Here is a 20,243-nt window from a genome sequence, read left to right as displayed (position 1 = left end):
AAGAAAAAATGTTTTAAAATTTCTTAAATTTTATGTTTAAAAATTTTATGTTTAAAAAAACATAAATTAACAAGTCCAAGAAGCTCTGTGAAACCTAACTGGAATAAAAAAAGAGAAAGTCATATCCAGCCACATCAAATTCAGACTAACGAAAGTCAAAAATAATAGAAAGTTTGAAAGCAGTAAGAGAAAAATGACATATTACGTAGAGATAACAGTATGATTAATATTCAACCTTTCATCAGAAACAATGGAGGCTAGATATTGGGATGATGTATTAAAAGTAGTGAAAGAAAAAAATTATTCAAAATTATTCATGGAGAAATTATCCTTCAAAATTAAAGCTATAATTAAGACATTTTTCAATTAAAATAGAGAGAAATTAATGCTAGCAGAACTGCGTTATTTAAAATGGGAAGTTTTCCAGAGCAGAGGAAAATTGCAGCAGATGGTATTTCAGATATACCAGGAGAAATAAAGAGCACTGGAAAGGATAAGTACGTGACATGTGAGTTCATATAAATATATGTATTTTTTGCTTTTTTATTGGCTTCTTTAAAAAAAATATGTGCATAGTTAAAACCAAATGTATATTACTATATTGTTGAAATTATGGTATATATAGATGAAAACAATGCAAAGAAGGGAGAGGTAGACAGAACCATATTGTTGGAAGTTTCCTATATTCAACTAGAAGTCATTCATTGTGGAATAGGTAAATTTTGATAAGCATGTTATAGGGGCACCTGGGTGGCTCCATACATTAAGTGTCCAACTTAGGCTCAGGTCATGATCTCACGGTCCGTGAGTTTGAGCCCCACGTGGGTCTCTGTGCTGACAGCTTGGAGCCTGGAGTGTGCTCCGGATTCTAGGTCTCCCTCTCCCTCTGCCCCTCCCTGCCCCTCACATTCTCTCCCTCTCTCTCAAAAATAAATAAACATTAAAAAAATGTTTTTTAAATAAATAAAAGTAGAGGTTCTCTTACATCCACCGCCTAAGAGTCGCGTTGTAAGAAGCAACAACCTCTCCACCTCCTCTCTGCCATCTTCTCTGCAGCCGCAAAGCAACAACCTTGTGTGAATGCATCTCTATCCACATTGGCCAGGCTGGTGTTCAGATCAGCAACACCTGCTGGGAGCTCTATAGCCTGGAACATGGCATCCAGCCCGATGGCCACAAGCCAAGTGACAACACCATTGGGGGAGGAGATGACTCTTTCAACACCTTCTTCAGTGAGACGGGTGCTGGCAAGCATGTGCCCAGGGCAGTGTTTGTAGACCTGGAACCCACAGTCATTGATGAAGTTTGCACTGGCACCTTGCCAGCTCTTCCACCCTGAGCAGCTCATCACCGGCAAGGAAGATTCTGCCAATAATTATGCCCAAGGGCACTATACCATCGGCAAGGAGATCATTGACCTTGTCTTGAATCGAATTCGGAAACTGGCCGCCTAGAGCATGGGTCTTCAGGGCTTCTTGGTTTTCCATAGCTTTGGAGGGGGAACTGGTTCCAGGTTCACCTCCCTGCTGATGGAATGTCTCTTTGTCAATTATGGCAAGAAGCCCAACTGGAGTTCTCCATTTACCCAGCTCCCCAGGTTTCCACTGCTGTAGTTGAGCCCTACAACTCCATCCTCAGTACCCACACCACCCTGGAGCACTCTGATTATGCCTTCATGGTAGACAATGAGGCCATCTATGACATCTGTGGTAGAAATCTTGATATTGAACGCTCAACCGACACTAACCTCAATAGGTTGATTCGTCAAATTATGTCTTCCATCACTGCTTCCCTCAGATTTGATGGAGCCCTGAATGTTGATCTGACAGAATTCCAGACCAACCTGTGCCCTATCCCCCATCCACTTCCCTCTGGCCACATATGCCCCTGTCATTTATGCTGAGAAAGCCTACCATGAACAGCTTTCTGTAGCAGAGATCACCAATGGATGCTTTGAGTCAGCCAACCAGACGGTTAAATGTGACCCTCGCCATGGTAGATACATGGCTTCCTGCCTGTTGTACCATGGTGACGTGGTTCCCAAAGATGTCAATGCTGCCATTGCCACCATCAAGACCAAGCGTACCATCCAGTTTGTGGACTGGTGCCCCACTGGCTTGAAAGTTGGCATTAATTACTAGCCTCCCACTGTGGTACCTATGGAGACCTGGCCAGAGTACAGAGAGCTGTGTGTGTGCTAAGCAACACCACAGCCATTGCTGAGGCCTGGGTTCGCCTGGACCACCAGCTTGACCAGATGTATGCCAAGCGTGCCTTTGTTCACTGGCATGTGGGTGAGGGCATGGAGGGAGAAGAGTTTTCTGAGGCCCGTGAGGACATGGCTGCCCTTGAGAAGGATTATGAGGAGGTTGGTGTGGATTCTGTTGAAGGAGAGGGTGAAGAGGAAGGAGAGGAATACTAAAGTTAAAAATGTCACAAAAGTGCTGCTTTTACAGGGAAGCTTATTCTGTTTTGAATATTGAAAAGTTGTGCTCTGATCAGTTAATTTGTATGTAGCAGTGTATTCTCTAATATACTATTTCTGACCTATGCATTAAAACACAACGCTTCATTATAGATCCAAGCTCTACATTTCTCTCATGGATTTGAATAAAGTATTCCCTGTCTTAAGTGAAAAAAAAAAATTAAAAAATAAAAGTAGCATTTATAATCCCTAGAGCCACCACTAACAAATTGGCAAGGTATATGTTAAAAAGTAAATACAGGATGCAAAATATTTGCTCAACACAGAGAGAAGCAGGGAAAGGAGGAGTAGAGGAACAAAACAGAAATGAAACAAATAAAAATAACAACAAAGTGGTAGACTTAAAGTCCATAATAGACATAATTTTATTAAATGTGAATTGACCAAATACACAAAATAAAAGACAGAGAATGTGAAACTGGATTGAAAAGGCAAGACTCTATGCCATGTGGCCTAAAAGAGGCACCCTTAAATACAAAGATGCAAATAGGCTGAGAGAAAAAAGATAGAAAATAATGTGCATGCAAACAACAAGCATAAGAAAACTGGAGTTGCTATATTGATATAAGACAAAATAAACTTCTAGCCAAGGAATGTGACTGCAAAAAAAGTGAAACATTTTATGAAGTTGAAAGAGTCAATTCAACAATTGTAAATGTACATACATCTAATAACAGATCTCCCAAAACTGGCAGAAATAAAAGGAGAAATAGAGTAAATAAATTTAAAACCATAGTAGAACGTTTTCACATTCCTCTCTCAGTATTCAATAGATAGAAAAATCAGGAAGAATATAGAAGACTTGAATGACACTCTCAACCAACTAGTTGACACACACAGAAGACACCACATAAACCAAGAAGATCTACAATCTTTTTAAACATATATGGAGTATTTGCCAATACAGACCATAGGCCATACAACAACTGCCAATAAATTTAAAAGATTGAAATTGTACAAAGTGTATTATTTAATAACAAAAGGAAACTTGAATTCAAACATAAACATATGTGGAAATTTGCCAAAATGTTATGAAATTAAATAATTTGGAAAGTAAATAAGTTTTTAGAAACCAAATTAACAAATTAGCCAAAAACTAAATCAAAAGGGGAAGTAGAAAATATTTTGAGATGAATGCTAGTGAACACACATAATAGCAAAATTGTAGAATGAAAATAAAGCAGGGCCAAAGGGACATTTGTAGCAACCCGTGCTTCCCTTAGAAAAGAAGAAAGATCTAGAATCAATGATATAAAATTTTAACTTAAAAAGCTAATATACAACCCTATCTAAATAGAATGAATGAAACAAAAAAAGAGTGGAAATTAATGAAATAGGAGTAAATCAATAGGGAAAATATGTGAAACAAAAAGGTGGCTTTTTAAAAATTTTGATTAAATTGGTAAAACCCTAGCTCACCTGATCAATAAAAAAAGACACAAATTATCAATATCAGGAATGAAAGAGATGAAAGAGAGTTTTCCATAGATATTAAAAGGATCATATATGAAAAACTGTATGCCAATAAATTAATACTTAGATTAAATGGATAACTTCCTCAAAAGAAACTACTAAAATCTGACTCCAAGAAGGAACAGAAAATCTGAATGTCCCAGTGCCAATTAAAATACTGAATTCATAATTAAAATGCTTTTTACAAAAAAATTCCAAGCCCAGATGGAGTGGCTGATAAATCCTACCAAACATAAAAGAAATAATATTAATCCTACACAAATGCTATCAGAAAATGGAAAAGGGGGATATGTACCAACTTGCATTATTCTTCTGACAGAAAAATCAGAAAGAAAAAAAAATTACAAGACAAAAAACCCTACAAATATTCCTCAGAAGTTCAGCTGCAAAAATCCTTAATGACATCAGCCAATTAAATACAATGCGGCACAAAGAGTGTAAGAAGGGGAACAAAATATTTGCATTTGAGATGAAGTATGTAAGTTGGAAAAATTCCAAATGAAAGGAAGAAACACGAAGAGCATCACTTTAAAGTCAGGTAGAGGCAGATTCACATTCTGCCTGCATTATAACTCTGGAAGCTTACTAAAACTCTGTGTACCAACTCTAAAATGGGGAGAAGAAAACTCAGGTCATCGGATTGTTGTGAGAAATAAGTGATAGATAATGTATAAACACTACTTACAACAGACCTCAGGATATGGAAGAAGGTCAATAAGTTTTAGATACAGAAATGAGGCTGAGAAAAGCGTGAGAAGGAGCACAGAATTAGAACAGCACGGACCTGTTTTGGTAAAGACCAAGATACATTCTTCTTTTCCTGGATGACTCAACGTGAAGTAAGGGAATCAACTCGTGAGATGGGGAATAAGAGGCCATATTTTGAAGATTTTGCTAAGTAGAATGTGCATTTTATCCCACAGCTATCAATGGATAGTTGAAGCAGGTTGCAAAATATTCAAAACTTTAAGAATAGTCTGACAAGTGTAGATAATGGGTGGGAAAGTTAAGATATTAGTGTGTGCATATTTCAGTAGTTTGGGCGAGGAAACAGACCTTAAACAGAAGAGAGGGTTCTTGCTTTCTGGGGACAAAGAAAGAGACAAAATGGTTCTGAGCTTGTATCTGGATAAACAGAAAGATGGTCATTATAAAATGAGATAGAGGAAGAAGCGTAGGCAAAAAAAAAAAGGTTCAATAAGACACTTATGATATTAAAGTGATCCGACTCTCCCTTTCTGGGTATAGTATGCTTTGCAGACATGAGAACTTTCTGCTTTTTAAACAAGTCATTTAACTTGTCTAAGCTTCAGATGACTCATTCTTTATTGAAACAGAAAATGTAAAAAGAGAGAGAGGAATTAACAAACCCCAGACATCATCACAGAATTGCTATATTGCAGTGAGGATAAAGACCTATGTCAACATGAATATTACTGTTATTACTCAAATGGCACATAATCTAGTCATATAGAGGATTTACTTAAGCCAGGCTGTTTTCTGGTGTAGAGCATGCTTTTCTTATAGCCAAAGGCAGACTGTGTTGACAGGGTTCTCTAAAGTTATAGTTCAGGGAAGCATCCTTTGTTCTCATGAAAGAGAACACTTTGTTCTCTCTCCTCATCTCTTGACTTCAGAATTAAACACTGTGAAAATGACTTGCTCCAGGTTTAGGCCAACTCTCTTATGAATTAGAAGCAGGGGGTGGAGGGATAAGAAGGAGAGAGATTTACAAAATACATGTGTTCACGAATCAGGAGATTAAACATTTGCAAAAACGACTGCAGTGCAAGGGAGTACGTGTGAATATCATGACATTGGTTGCTGAATCCTCCTGGATTTGATAGGAGAGAGGCACCATTTTGCTTCTGACTGGATCACACGAGAAAGACTTCAGGGAGAAAGTGGCATTAAATGAGCTCTTAAAAAAAAGTGAACATTCATACTAATCTCCCTTTTATAAAGCCTCCCCTTTTTTCCTTCTTTATCTTATACCATCTCCCCCATGCCTCTGATCCAGGGTACCTCATGGTCTTTCTGTTTCTCTCTCTCCCTTCATCAAAATCCACCACCGGCGCACCTGGGTGGCTCAGTCCGTTGAGCGGCCGACTACGGCTCAGGTCATGATCTCGCGGTCTGTGGGTTCGAGCCCCGCATCGGGCTCTGTGCTGATAGCTCAGAGCCTGGAGCCTGCCTCTGATTCTGTGCCTCCTTCTCTCTCTGCCCCTTCCCTGCTTGGTCTCTGTCTCTCTGTCTCTCTCTCTCTCTCTCAAAAATAATAAACATTAAAAAAAAAAATTCACCACCAACTAGAAAGTTGAGAGAACCATAAGTGAGTGCTAAAACCAGAAGTGTTACAGCTGCCTTCTTCCCTGGGTACTTATAGTTTAACACATAGGGAACAAAATTGATAAATATCTAATGGTAAAATTTCAAAAATTGATAATATTAGCAAAGGTAATTTTTAGGAGAAGGCTTTTGCCAGCACCTGGGAAATCAGTTCTGTCTACCAATTTTAAGTGGCTCACAACCTGCAGCTACATTCTAGTGTGAGTCAGAAAAATATCACAATGGCAACTGGAATGTGACATTTTGGGGGGGTGGGTCATCCTTAAAAAGATCAAAAGAAAACAGCACCTTATTATTATACAGCATGCCCATGTCCATACAGAACCCGAATAGTTTATAAGAGGATGTGAAAAAAAAAAAAAGACTGTAAAGGCTTTCGCTTGGATTGTGTCTGGAGCACTACAAGGTCAAAACAAAACAAAACAAAACAGAAACCATTTACGTACCTCCCAGGTATACAGAAATGCACATCACGGACACTTGCTTTTTAAAGTGTTGACAAACCTGAATGTTAACTTGGTAGCTATGCCCCGCAGTTGTTCACGGCCAAGTCGTTATTAAATTCCTCCTTAAAATATCCCATGGGTTGAGTGAAGGGAATATTTTGATAAGTGCCTAGAATTCCACTAGAAATTTGTATACTGTCTCTGTACTTGAGGCTAATAAAGATACGCCCTCTGGAACTTCCCTAAATGTGGTTTCTATGAGGTTTCCTTTTGTTTCCTTTTATTCTGTTTGCAGGAAACTTTTCTTTAGCCACCTGGACGTCATAGCAGCATGTGTTTCTCTGCATTCCCGTAAATGCGTTTGCCTAATGGCTAATTAATAAATCAAAAGAATACCTAATTTCCCTCCCTCGAGGTAGGAGTTTCTACCAGAAATGTTCGCTGAAACATGTGGTTTTAAAATTTTTTATGCATGAAAAACAAGGATCTGGTGGGTGGTCGGTACAAGTCGGTGGTCACAATGGAAACCAGAGCAAACTGAAAAGCATCTTGTTTCTTGTAGGAAACACGATGTATATACTTAGAGATAAAAGTATGTAAAGACCCAGGTTGGGCAGGGAGCTTCTACAGAAAATGTAAAGGGGTGCGTGGGTGGCTCAGTCGGTTGAGAGTCCAACTCTTGGTTTCAGCTCAAGTCATGATCTTACAGTTATGAGTTCGAGCCCCGCATGGGGCTCTATGCTGACAGTGTGGAGCATGCTTGGGATTCTCTCTCTTTCCCTTTTTTCTGCTCCCCGCCTGTTCATGCTCTCTCTTTCTCAAAATAAATAAATAAACATATATATATATATATTTCTAAATATCCTATATATATATTTCTAAATATCGTATATATATATATATTTCTAAATATCCTATAAAGTAAATTTAATGTTGTCTTAGAACGAAGTTTTTAGTCGTTTGGCTTAAAAGGTAAATAACAACAACAGGTGATAGAAAAAAGCATGAAATGTCATTGAGCTAAATCAGTAAATCAGTGAAAAATAAATTACTGATAAAAGGGGAATAAGGAACTTGTTTTTTAAAAAATAAGAATGCTGATATGGGTATAAATCATCATCCCAGGAAAATTCTGCCTGGATACAAAGATGTGAAACCCCTGATGACCTGTTGACTTTTTTGTTTTTCTGTGATTGATTATTTATGTTTACTGCTGAGTTAGAGTAAGGAGCCAGAGCTCTGACTTCTGCTGCCTCAGAAGCTCCTAACTAAGAAAAAAAAAGAGAAAGGTATAAATGATCCCAGAGCTACTGAAGAGGCAGCCTCTCAAATTGCCCATAACATACTGAAAAGTTATGTGGGGGGTGGTTCATGGAGGTCCTGAGGTTTCTGAAACAGAACACGAATGACAAGTAATGACCATCTCTGGAACCACTCTGATCTCTGTTCCATGAACATTCTGAGCTAAAACAGTTGGATACATATTCAAGTTTGATTCACTTTAGAAAAGAAAAAGCCCAGAACAACATTGAGTTCTCTGACTCCTCAGATATGATTCTTTCCCCATTTCTTCCTTTCTGTGGAATTCAATTGTTCGTGACTGACATCCCATGAATGCACTTAGCAGATGGCCAGCTTCTTTGGAAAGCTGAAAAGAAGTGAAAGATGTGACTCATCTGGATGTATGAATGGAATAAATGTGAAAAGGGTCGGGGGGAAGGAAACATACTTCTAGGCAAAGACACTATCATCAAAAAGTATTGCAGTTGATATAAGTAGGAAATATGAGATATACCTGGCTAGATGGCACATTCTAAGAAGAATAGAGAATGATGAAACCCGCATTTTATGGAACATTTTAAAACAGGGGAAAGATATTATCAGTCTTGCCTGAGAGGTCTTTTGACTTCTTCCAGTTCCTTAGAAAGTAAAATACACATTTTACCTCTCTCCTTTGACCTATCATCGATCGATGCAGTAACAACTACAATATAACTAACATGTTGTAGCTACCAGGAACTGTTCTATGCATTTTATATTCGTTACACATTAGTCGGGGATTATCAGAGACTCAAAGAAGTCAAATGACTTATCTAAAGTTGTACACCAAGTAGATAATGAAGATTCAAATGTAGATTCTCTGACACCAGCATCAGCTCTTAACATTTCCTTTTCCCTAGATAACCATAATTGTTCTCAGGAGCTTCACAGGATGTGTTAGGGGTTACTGACAGCCAAGAATAAACATGGTATATATTTCTGGAACATCCATTTACCCACCAAAAAAATCTGAAAAAAAAATCACAGGTATATTAAAAATAACGTTAATTTTAAAAATAAATGAAAAAAGTAATCAAACCTCGGTCTTTAAGGTGATGAGACAAAAAGCTCTCTAAAGGCCTGAGGCATAAGGGTGGCCATTTTAGATTTCTTTCTAAGTCAACATGACTGCACATAAACTTTGTTTAAACCATAAGCCTGATTTATGACCACCAAGCATACATTGTGCACCTGTTTGTAAATGAGTAGCCTAAAGGAAATCAATATTCCCACTCCCTGCATGCCTTGCCTTAAATCTTGTGGTTCCTGCCCGTATGATAATCTATAATCTTTTGAGCTTTTACAAGATGTAAAAAGGTATATAGTCCTGTAAAAACTGTTCATTCCCCAGAGCACTTTCTTCCTTGTGAAGATTGTGTTTCCTGAGCAGCTATCCTAATTTGGGTTAGAATAAAACTCTCTTCTAAAATCTCTACAAGTTTTATTCATTTTGCATTGGCAAAGGAAAATTTCAAGGGTGATTGGTCATTAAAGAAAAATTCAGGCTTTCTTCAAATTGCTTACTACAGTGGATGGATGTTGGTGTCCACTCCTCAGCACCCATTCACTCTTTTTTTTCCTTGGATATTTACATCTCCGAAGTTCCCATAGCCTTTCATCGTTTGCAGTCTTGGAGCTGTCACAAAACAGTGTGCCCTCCCTGACTTGCCAAAAGGTTAGCAGAAAGCCTTAGCTATGCTAATGAGCTTTTGTCTTCTAAGGATTTTGACTCTTGAGCCTAAAGTCAGAAAAGATTGTTGGAGCTTACACCTTCTAGTTTGGGTGGTTCACTGATAAAGGCAATAGGGTTTTTATGGCCACAAGGACCCCTGGAGCTAACTGCTTCTTGAACTTTCTTACCCTGGGTCTTATACTTCTTTAATTCTGTGATCTCACTCAGCAACTTACAATAAATTCCCTTTTACTTAAATTGTCCGGAGTCTGTTTACTCTGCTTGCAACTGAAGAACCCTGATGAAGGTACCATTTTCCCCTGTGCAGCTAGAACATTGGTTAATATAAAAACAAAACAAAACACGATTTAAACACATCTTGCCCATGATGTACAATGTGATGTGATGTGTGTGTGTGTGTGTGTGTGTGTGTGTGAGAGAGAGAGAGAGAGAGAGAGAGAAAGAGAGAGAGAGAGAGAGAGAGGGATCTCTATATAGATTGAAATAGTAACAGAGGTTCAGATCAGGGAGAAGTTATCAATCTGGTATGAATGACCTTTTGGCTTTTTTCCAGTTCCTGAGAAAGTAAAAGACATAAAATCAATGAATATATCCAGACACTCTTGTCTTACTTTTCTTGGGCCTCTGTTAGAACATGTAGCCCTCTTTGTTCTACAGCCACAGGTCCACACTGGATGCACATCAAGTTTGCCCAATAGAAAGTAAGCCCTTGTCCATAGGATCTATGACTCATTCATCCCTCAGTCTACCATTCCAGGGGACAGGATGCACAGTGCTTAGAGGTTCCTACATACAGTATTGTTGCCTGGAATTATATAATTTGCACTTGGATTGTAGAAATAGATTACTGAAAGAGATTTAAAGATTATTTATTCAGGGCTTTATTAGCAAAGAAATCAAAGGCTAGAATACATAAAGTGATTGCCCTAGGTGATCTAGAAAGTTTGAGACAAACTTGACCTAAAAGTCCAGATCTCTTGACTTTAAATCCAAGTAACCCTCCCACTTCTGTCTCATGGCCACACTTCATCTTCTAGGAGTCTAAATGCATTTGACTTGATATTAAGTCAAAACAAGCCTTGCAAGTTTGTCTTAGGGAAGAGTCATTTCAAGTCTACTCAACTGAAATATAAGCTCCTAAGGCAGGATATATGCCTTCCTCTTCTCTTTGTGAGAAGCCTGCTGGGAGTACAAGGGGAGTCAATAAAATCTCTGTTAGGTATGTGCATTATGGACTTCATCCTGACACCTGAAGAGCTGAGGAAGGACTTGGCCATTAGAATATAGCATACATGAATCAGAAGCTACTTAAAAGGGATTCCTCTGGCCTTTTGGAGCAAACTAGTTGCAGGCAGCCCTTTGATCTATTTTCCTCCCACATCAGGCTGACTTTCTTAACATCTGGCAGCCACCTTCTCATTTCCCCAGATTTTTGTATATCACATGGAAATACTGATGTCTGGGTCTCAGTTCCCACCCAAGAAAGGCATCTTTGGGGATGGACTTTGCAATTTATAATTGGAAAATCTCTGAATTAAGTGAAATTCATACAAATCCACTTGAGCTTACCAAAATATTTAGAAAAGAAGGATGTGGCTGGTTAAAAATGTTACCCTGAACACTTTCCTGATGAACAATTGAGCTCTTCCCATGTCTTGGCATTGAAGAGGGAGCCATGTTTTCTTAGACAAGCATGCTTTTTAGAGATGTCTGACACATATTTGATCCACTCACATAGCTAAGAGCTTTTCTGTTTTGGTGGCCTGGCTGAAGAAGAAAAGGAACAACAAACTTCACCATGGAAAATTGAGATGGAGAGTTATCATCACTGTCTGCAAACATGCGTTTTCTGCATGGCTAAGATTAGAATAGCACCAAATCATTACAGGGCTGTTATTTATGAAGAAATTATTTTTTCCAGAAGAAATAGAACCATCTACAGAGAAATTATGACCTTTTAGGCAGAAAAAATGAGTAGGAAGCAGTTTTTAAAAAGAGTCAGAATGAGTGCCATTGGCAATGAAAGTTAAATAATAACGTCTTGACCTAGGTATGCCTAGTTCTGTTCCAAGGTATGCCTACTGTTCCAAGTAGATTCGCTCAGCTGCCTGGATTACTACGGAACACTGTGCTATGATTTTAAGTACATTATTTCATTAATTCTCAGTTACTCCATGAATAGATATTAGCATTATCCCCACTGTGCAGATGAGAAAATTTAGGTTGAAATCACATAGCTAGAAAGTGATGGGACCAGCTTTTGAACCCAAATCTTGTCTGCCTCCAAAGGGCATCTTTTGACCCATATACTTTACTTCCATACCCAAAGAAATAACAGCAGGTCCTAGAAAAGAAGGGATCAAAGAATATTTTCCTCAGGAAACAATCTTCATAGCATCAGAAGAGATAAACACTTAGAATTCCCTCCTCAGAAGGCTGAATGCCTGCTGTGAGTGAAACAAGTCTGGCTAACATGTAAGCCCACAGATCAGAGCTACTTAACCAAGTACACAAAATAGTGACTCATTCGTGGCCCTCACAGCACTTATGCAACTGTAGACACATAAAGCAATTTCACAGAGCCCCTTAAATTAACATGACAATGATACATAGTGCAAAATATATAGTCTCTGGCATTGGATAGATTTAGGGATAGATTCTGTTTTTCCCACTTATTGACCAAGGTGACATGTTACAATTCACTTAACTTCTCTGAGCCTGATGGTTCATTTGCAAAATAACAGTAATAAAAATAATAATATGTGGCATTGTTTTTAGGATTAAATGAGAAAAGTAAAGCTTCAGGCATCTCGCACTTTTGCCACGACTCTGTTGTTTTTCACTGGATAGTTCTTATTTTACAACAGTCCACAGCCTACAGTCAAATTCTAATCCAAAAGCAGGACAGACACAAAAGGGACATGCTGAGAATTCAAAGAAGAGAAAGATGACGGTTGGGTCCTTCGATGTGTACAGCTTTGCTCTTTCGCCCTCAATCCCCTGGACATGGTGTAGTGGGCGTGGTCTGCTCTGGCTGACATTCATTGTGACCCCCCCCCACCCCGTTTTCTGAATATTAGGGGCAGGCATTGATCTCATGGGAGGTGTGACGAGAGGCATGTTTAGAGTCTGTCTCTATGGTAACAACAACTGCAACAATAATAATAACAATAAAGTATCTGTGAAATTCTTTAGCCGTATTCTTACTAGTTGAAAATCCTATTTTGGATTCCAGAGCCTGGTCCAAATTGATAAATTCGTATGGGCATGAGAGTGTTCATTGTCTTTCTCTGGCCATATTCCCTTTTCTGTCTTGTCCCCAGTAGTTCACTTCTTTCTCTACGTTTGAGCTAAGAATTGGGAATTCCATCTGGTTTCCCCTTTGATGGAGCTGGAAGAGTGAGTACTTTCAGGTCCTGTGTGTATCTGGAAGGGGTGACAGAAACTGATCCTTCCTGAAATACTCTACCTAAAATAGACGTATGTCTTCAGACATATGTCTCCTTGGCCTCTCGAAGCTTTTCTGGTACATCACTATGCCAAGACCTCTGGCACTATTGTTCCATTTACTAAAGAGTGATAAGATGCCTTGTTTTGTTTACCCTGACCTGGCGTAGGTCAGGGCCCCTGGAGGAGAGTAGGGAAGCTCCCTGAAATACGATAAGTGGGGGATAGAACGCCTCCTGTCTCCTCTGTATATAATTAAATAGTTTATAAAGTAATTTTGCATAGTGGGATCAATGGGCAATCAGAAAGTAAATTTCCTGAAAACACAGACTTCACATAATTCCTATAAAAATATAGGAAGGAAAATATATATCATGTTATAGAGTGATAATGCAACGGACACTTTGCTTTTATAACATTTCATGAAACCATTTGTGACATTTTATGCATTTTTAAAAATCATCGTATTTCTTGAAATGAAGACAAGTTGTACACTATTTTCTGTTTTGCTACATTTCTCAAGATTAGAAATCAAATTGAATGTACGTCTTTCCTTCAAGACACACTATTAATAGTGATTTTTCCTAAATATATTATAAGATGATCATTCACTGAGGTTTGGGAGCTACACCAAATGTGCCAAGAATGTAAAATGTGAACGGTAGGGGGTTTACCTGGTTTTACCCCCGTTGTATCTCAGCTGCCAGTGCGGCAGGCACTTACAAAGTTTTTATGGAATTAACCAACAGTTTATAAAAGGGCACTTCTGTGCCTATGATAACAATCTCTACCTCTGACCACATATTTCTCTCTATTGTAACCAAATCTTTTCCATCTCCAGCCTTTCCCTCAGTCTTTACTTTCCCTCTCCTCCCACGATATTCTTACTTTACTGCCTATCCTCTACCATCCAACACACATACACATCCACCCCCAACCCACCCTCACACACACGCATGCACACTTCTTTACATTATTCCCGAGCTCTGTCTGGAGATCTGAGAAATTTGCTATGTTATTCTGTCTATTGACAGAATTTGGGTGCCCATAAGCTAACAGATTTCAATGTACATGGAAGTGATGATTTTATGGGATGTCTTCTTCAAAAAGTAGAACTTTCTCTATAATTTTTGTATTTCTCTGATTTAGTTGTAGTGAATGGAATGTTAAGGCAAGGCCACAATGAGTTTCCCAATGTGAGGCCCCAGTTGGGATGGTCATAACCACTTAAGTACAGTTGGTTGACAAAGTGAGAAGTAATCTAGGAAAAACAACTCATATGCCCATAGTTTTTTTTGTTTTCCACCTAAAAACTCTCTTTTTTACCCACATAAGATACAATCTACAGTAGGGTTGTTTCTCAATTTTTAAAATATCTTCAAACATGCCATTTAAAAATAGCTATTTGAGCCTACATTCCCTTTATGGCACCCACCAGAGAGTGGTGAGGAAAGGATTTAAAAAGAAAATTTGCTCTCAAATGTGTTTTACTTAAAGTACATGATGGCAGCTCTTCTCAACCAGCATGAGCTGCTTGTGTACCAGAGATATTGATTCCTTCACCACTCTGGGGGGCTAGAGCCCTGGGGATGGTCATTTCTGACCAAGAGCAGATTTGTCTGGATCTTCTCGAATGGTAAGTGGTGACACAGGGCTTAGTGGCACACTTCCCTGTCTCTGCAGGTGACAAGCACCTGGCACTTCCCATCCCTCAGTGATACGACTGGTAAACCAAGATCATCGGGAAGTTGTCATACCACTTGGACAACTCCATTAGCAACCAGCTTCAGAGGACGCCACTGCCCATCATGTTCCTCCCGTGGGGAAGCCGTGGGATGACCTTATGTGCCCGGTGCCCCAGGGACAGGTGACAGACCAAGGTCAGCTGATGTGAGGAAGCTTGGCCAGATCCCCCGGCAGCAGTAGCACCAGGTGGTGGTGACTCCAAGCCTGTGTGCTCACTAATCAGGACACAGGGTCATAGTACATTTATCCACAAAAGAAGAAAAAGAGACATCAGTTTCTTTAGTAAAATTTCAACGTTTGTAAGTTTTTGGGTGGGTAAAACAAGAGGTTGTAATACTTGTATCACTGCTTTGTGAACCAAGTATTTCTTCATCAAAGATAAGGAATTCCATGTTGCTATTTTAAACTGACTTTGAAAAGTTACACTCAAAAAAGCAAGTTCAAGTTTCGCGTGAAATATTTTGGAAATTTTAATTTTGACGTTGTATACTTCTTGTCTTTGTAGATTTGCATGTTAGGGCATATATGTATGTTACATAATTTTAAAACAAAACTTAAATTTAAAAAAGTGTTTCTAAATATCAAAAATTATCTTAAAAAACAAGTAAATCTACTTCGCATTTATTAATGCCACGAGTGTGCCAAGTAGAAATATTTCAAATTACTTTAAAATACAGAAATTCATGTAGTTTTAGTAGGTTATCAAGGGACACAAGAACTGCTAAAATGCTTAGTTCTTTCAATAATTACATTGTTAGCAGTAATGATGTCATTATTCTGAGAGTGTTCTGTGAATCACATGTATTAAATCAAATGAGTAATTATGTGATATTCAGATTTCAGCATCCCATTATCCTGTAAAACTAGAATTCTTGGTATTGGAGAAAAGAGACAAAAATTTAAGATAGTTGAGGATACCTAAAACCCATACAGTTCTGAAATTGCATTGAAATAATTGTGCCAGAATTAATTTATATTTTTTTGTAGCTCTGTTCATTGAAAAGGCCTAGAAATAGTGAGTAGTAGAAAAGCCTGACCCTGAGTTATGGTCCCTGAGTGCTATTTTTCACTAAAAAAGAATCTTATCTTAAAGATATATATAATTCCTAGGTCTGGGACAGGAAGTATATAAGATGAGCCTGGAACATGTTATCACAGCAGATGAATGAACCTGTGAAAGGCTGGAATTGGGTCAGAAGGACTCAGGTTCTAACCTAAAGCGGTCCCACCAGTCAAATGTGGGACATCTATTAGGATGATGACTACAATGGGTGAAAACATATCATATATGCTTATATCCATGAGTTCTAGTAATTCTGGGAACCAAAAACAACCCAATGTTTGTCACTAGAGGATGCTGTGGAACTGATTGGTTATTACAAGCATGGTAAATAAAGGAAAAAAGTTGAATGTGTGCTCTGCCTTTCCTATAAAATAGATGTCACTGTACAACCAAATCATAGTCAAGAGGAGTTTCTCTTTATAGATGGGTTCCAGGCAGGCAATGGAAGTAAGAATGACATTGTAACCTGTAATGACCTAATGAATCAGGTCCTTGAGTATCACTGGCTGTAAACCTCACAAAAAGAAGGAGAAGCACTAATTATGTGCCTCTTTATGGAAGAGCATGACACCAATAAAATGGTCTTCAAAACTATCAACATGAATCTGGTCATGCTGCGTGCTTATTTATAGGAAATACATGTTAAACCGCACCACAGTGTGTTATAACCTGCAAAAATAACCAGGTATCTGCAACAAATAAATTGGACAACAACAACAAAATAAATAGAACTAGAAGGAGAAATCTCAGTATAAAAATATACATAAAAACAGTGGTATACAGTAAAACTGACTGGGGAAAAGAAAAGTCACTGATTTGTAATATTTGCCAATTTTCCTGGTAGAAAAATTCAAAAACCACAAGACCTCTTCAGTATCATGTTGACTTTCCTGAGTCTTTTGCCTTTCCATATGAACTCAGTACCAAAGCACTATTGCAAGTCAGGTTTAGGTAGTAAGCGATGAAACTCAGCCTTGTACAGGCTTCCCAGCTCCTAGAAAACCCAGAGGAATGGGGGAAAAAAAAGATGGTGAAGGCAATGACTACCCTAATACTCTTCACACATTATCATTCTTCTCAGGACCCCCTCATTTTGGAGAAAAGGATGTATGCCTTAGGGACTGCCTGCCCTATGGTCTTGCCCTGGCATTATAGGAGACACCAGAATAGTGGTTCTCAACTTTGTACACAAAAATCAGTACACCACTAGTATACCACTAGAGCTTGTGATTTGCCTATGGTCTGGAGTGGGATCAGGGAATTCACTTTTTTTTTTTTTAATCTCTTTAGGTAATTTTAACGTACAGCCAGAGTTGAGAACCACCGTGCAGAGAAAATCCCTCTGCAAAATAACTGACGGGGCAAAGCAGATTCTGTACAGTGTGCTTCAAAGGGATTAAGAGAGTTTGAGATACTTATTCCCTCAGTCCTCTGAATTACTTGGGCCCCTGAACTTTTGCCTGGAGCAGCCTCCACTATTTTCCATAATGTGCTGCCAATATATTATCCTTTTCTATGTGTGCCCAAACACACACAAAAACGCCTGGGAAATGTGAATGTAAATGAGAGCAGAGCCTTGTTTCCAGAGAGCACTAGAAAATGCCCACTTGTTACCAGGGCAAGGAGAGAGACACAAAAGGGGCAGATCTCTATTCTTTCCCAGTGGGGATCATAAAAACAATCCTGCAGTGGGAAGCCTATTTGACCAAGGGCTCCAGCTGTTGCTCCCATCACACCCCACATCTCCACCCCCTGGTTCCCTCCCAGCCAATGGCTGAGCACTGCAGGGGCATCAGGGCCAGCCATTCCTACCTGGCGGGGTCTGCTGTGATGGGTAGCTTTGTCCCAAGATCCCTCCATTGACCTGGCCAAAATCTCAGAACTCTGCTGTAGTCTGACACTCTCTCCCCACCCCAGTCCTCCTGCCCTCACTCAGGTCAGATGGAAGGTTCTCACATCCTCCCCTATTCCCTTCCCTTTAACCTTCAGAAGCATGTCCCCCCAAAACTCTCTTGCACTCCTAATTCCATTTTGGCATCTGCTTCTCAGAAGTCTAAAACTAACACACTCCCAATTAGCACATTAGTGAGAATCAGTACATCAGACAGAGTAGCTGTTTCCTTGGAAAATAGAAAAAGACCAGCTTTGAGAGAGCAGATAAGAAAATACATTTCTAGAGAAACTAAAGGAAGTCCTATTCAATTGGTTCAGGAAAGAGATCTTCAGTTATGAATAAGGAGACCAGAGTTTCAGGAGGTGTCCAGCCCTAAATATAAGGAGTGAGTTGGAAACAAAGAATTAGAGCCACAACTCCAGAGGAGAGTATTATAAGTGAGTTACTGGAAAGGATGTGGGCTTATAAAGTGGGGGCCATGCATTCACTTAGTAATTAAGGAACAAACATTTGAATGTTTACTCTATGCTAGATACATTGAATAGTATTGCTGAAAAGAAAAACAAACATCATGGTTCCTTCCTGGTGGAGTTGCAGTGTTATCGTGGATACTAAAGGTTAACTCCCTACTTCTCAGTCTGGCGTGGGGGCAACCCTAAACTTCACTTCTCCGACTGCCTGCAGTTGGGATGTTTTACTCTCCTCTGCGCTGTTAATGCAAAAGATTTTTCTTCCCTATCTGCTAGTATTTTTCTAACCCAGAGTCAACCTTGAACTAAGCCTATTGTGTAACAATTTTGTTTGGGTATCTGCTTTTGCAAGTACACTTTGAACTTCATGAGGTCTCCAGACTCCAACATAGTACAAGGTACCTAACAGGAATTCGATAAACAAATGCTTACTAAGCAAAAAGCAAGACAGGATATTGAAAGACATAGCTTGTAGGAGCAGCAGTGCTCAATGTATGTTCCTGGAAACACTTACCAAGTAAGAGGGTCTGAACTAAGTGGAGGATCACACAGTCTTGCACAGTAAACCTTTCTCTTGAAGAACAATCAATCAGGTTAACAAAATAAAGGCTCTGAGAAGTCCTGTAATGAAGAAAAATTAATTCGTTTACTCTGAATTTTGCTAAGTTTAATGTATTACTATTTACACAGATCTGTAACTTTATCCGGAGGCAGTGAACAGTGATCTCTTTTTAGATACACAATTTTCACATATAAAACCACCCTTACGTTAATATCTTTAGCCTTCTCATAGCAGTGCTCTGACTGCTGTATCATATTTTATTGATCATCATTTTTTCTAAATTATAATTTCTCTACATTAACTATTCTCCTTGGTAGATGCACTGCATGGAAGAACAGGACAGTATCTGCAAGATCAAACATTTACGTGAAGAATGTCAAGATGAGGGAGGTTGGGTCTTTTCAGTCAAACGAACAGGAGAGAATATAGCTGTATCATTTAAAGTTATATGAAGAAGGGTTTTCTATCTAGCATGTTATAATCATTCTTTTTTAATATTTTCATTACACTTCCGTTAGCATTTTATTTGTGTTTATTACTATTAGGATTCGGATTAGTAAGAAGGGAAGTTGACCGGGGAACTGCACACACAAAATAGCTTCAGTACAAAATTTTAATAACAAACCAGTGTCTTGGAATGTACTCATTCTTCCCGTCTCAGAGCACAGAATTAGATTGAAGTGAGCCCACGCCTGTGCACTTTTATAAAGACTGGGCAAGAACGATCACCACTAAGTGGCCAAGAGCAGCCAAGGCAATTAACCCACCATTAAAAGTTGTGATGTGTCTTTGATGATTTTTTTCATTTTAATACTTCTCCGTGTTAAGGATAAGGAAAGTAAGAGAGTGTAGCTTTAGTGTTTCTGAGAGGCTAAGAGAAAAATTACCAGGTGTACTCACAACTGCAAAGAAAAGATCTTTCCCTTCCACCGCCTTCCGGAAACCAGCCAGGGCGCGCCCCGTGGTAGTCTGACATAAAGGTGGGAACCAATCAAGTTCTGCTGAATGGTTTGAAATAAAGGCGGGAACCAATCAAGTTCTGCTGAGCGTTCAAATTTAAATGTCAACCTATAACAACTCTGTAACCTCAAAAAAATCCCTAACTTGTTTGTGCCTGTCTATAAAAGAAGCTGTAAGATCCTTGCTCGGGGCCTCTTGCAACGGCCTCCGGCAACGAGTGCGCGGAGGACCGGTTTCGAACCTGCAATAAACGACCCTTGCCGCTTGCCTTTGGCTCTGGACTCTGGTGGTTTGTTTTCGGGGGGTTTCTCGAATCGGGGCATATCATTTCATAG

At 39.0% G+C, this 20,243-nt stretch overlaps 1 long non-coding RNA gene and 1 pseudogene across 1 annotated transcript; one reads left to right on the top strand and one right to left on the bottom strand.

Annotated features, from left to right (window-relative positions):
- Positions 1-411: 411 nt before the first annotated feature.
- Positions 412-2,434, top strand: LOC102956349 (annotated as a pseudogene).
- Positions 2,435-15,596: 13,162 nt separating this feature from the next.
- Positions 15,597-19,963, bottom strand: LOC122238760. The gene is made up of 3 exons (XR_006217896.1): positions 19,849-19,963; positions 18,901-19,007; positions 15,597-17,016 (listed from the first exon to the last, which is right to left on the bottom strand). It is a non-coding gene; the product is annotated as an uncharacterized LOC122238760 (long non-coding RNA).
- Between the last annotated feature and the right edge of the window lie 280 nt (positions 19,964-20,243).

This window comes from Panthera tigris, chromosome B2 (assembly GCF_018350195.1).
Source record: "Panthera tigris isolate Pti1 chromosome B2, P.tigris_Pti1_mat1.1, whole genome shotgun sequence".
Classification (NCBI taxonomy): domain Eukaryota; kingdom Metazoa; phylum Chordata; class Mammalia; order Carnivora; family Felidae; genus Panthera; species Panthera tigris.
The sequence above is the reverse complement of the archived record's forward strand: the minus strand, read 5'-3'. Positions and strand labels throughout refer to the sequence as shown.